This window comes from Sinocyclocheilus grahami, unplaced genomic scaffold, assembly GCF_001515645.1.
Source record: "Sinocyclocheilus grahami isolate Dianchi unplaced genomic scaffold, SAMN03320097.WGS_v1.1 scaffold25.1, whole genome shotgun sequence".
NCBI lineage: Eukaryota > Metazoa > Chordata > Actinopteri > Cypriniformes > Cyprinidae > Sinocyclocheilus > Sinocyclocheilus grahami.
Window position 1 is genome coordinate 374,684 of NW_015505204.1, and position 1,572 is coordinate 376,255.

At 41.8% G+C, this 1,572-nt stretch overlaps 1 pseudogene; it reads right to left on the reverse strand.

Annotated features, from left to right (window-relative positions):
* LOC107564846 (myomesin-2-like) overlaps nt 1-1,572 on the reverse strand; it is a 29,810-nt pseudogene that overhangs the window by 20,726 nt on the left and 7,512 nt on the right.

Below are 1,572 nucleotides of genomic sequence, written 5' to 3' on the forward strand. Positions count from 1 at the left end.
CATCTGCATTGGCTCAAATAGGTCATATAAGGGCCATACAATGGGTACAGTAAAAGATGTTTAAAACTGGATTTCGTTAGACCATTAGATGAATGAAGTTATCTCAGGACGAGACCGCCCTGATTGTAAAGCAAAACGTGATTGGCTATAGCGAGATCGTGCTACGATTGGTCAGCGAATGTGGCTGTTATCTGATTGGCTTGAGTAGACGATGGGTGGAGTCCCCGTATTTGTGGACTGTCAGCACGTCTTGACGCAAGAAATGTTTCACAATTCGCAAATGCACAGGACGCGATTCACAAATGCATGCAGCTATCTACAAATGCACAGGACGCGATTCACAAATAAATGCCAGGCAAAGTTGTGGTTGTGACATACATATATATTTGTGAATATGTTTTTTATTTGCAAATCTCATTTTATTTATTTGTGAATTTAATTCATGTTTGTGAAACTTTAAGATTTATTTGTGGATCATAATCTATTTATTTGGAATTAAGCAACAATTCTACCCCCATAACCATCAGACCTGGACCTCAGCCAAACACAAGCTCCATCTCACCTTGTCCTGGCAGATGGGAGAGCTCTCCTCCCCCTAGTGGCCCTACATGGAAAGACAAGCAAGGTAGATTACTAAAAGACCACCGAAAGACCAAAAGAGAAAGAGAAAAGATATGAGGAGAAAAGAAGACACACTCACTCCTAACACAGACAGTAGCCTTGGAGGTGGCCTTTCCATGCGGATTGGTTGCCACAGCACTGTATATCCCAGAATCAGTAACTGCACATCTGCAATCAAATAACACTATTTCACAATGTGAATAAACAGCCTTAAAGGGTTAGTTCACCCCAAAATTGGACTCTTTTGGCTGCATTTTACTCACCCCCGAGGTATCCTAGGTGTATAGACTTTCTTCTTTCAGATGAATCCAGTCGGAGTTATATTAAAAATAGTCTTTGATCTTTCAAGCTCCATCATTGCAGTCAGCGGGTGTTGCATTGCTTCAGTCCAAAAGAAGTTAAATAAAAAGCGCCCATGCATAAAAAAAGTGTCTCACATGGCTCCGGGGGGGGGTGAACAAAGGCCTCATTTAGCGAATCGATGCGTTTTTGTAAGAAAAATATCCATATTCAAAATGTAATAATCACTTGAATGTAGCTTGCGCCAGCAGTTGTAAACGGAAGCAGTTCCAGGAGCATGACGTATGAGTTCAGCATTGCGCATGCGCCGGTGAGTCTCGTGAAAACCAACGTTTGTTAACAGGAGCAAAGGAAGCAAAGTTTCCTTACTTTAGCAAAGGAAAACCAGTCTCCTCTTGGCTTATATCGAAATCATCTGGCATTCTTCTTTACAAATCCTCAATTTGTTTTGTTTTGATCTCTCCGCTGCACTTCCGCGTGCGTCACTTCTGAGCGGTGCATGCGCAAAGCTGACCTCATACATCATTCGCCCAGAACTGCTTCCATTTACAACAGTGAGCTCAGGCTAGATTCAAGTGATTATTACGTTTTGAATATGGATATTTTTATTACAAAAACGCATCGATTCGCTACAGGAGGCCTTTGTTCACC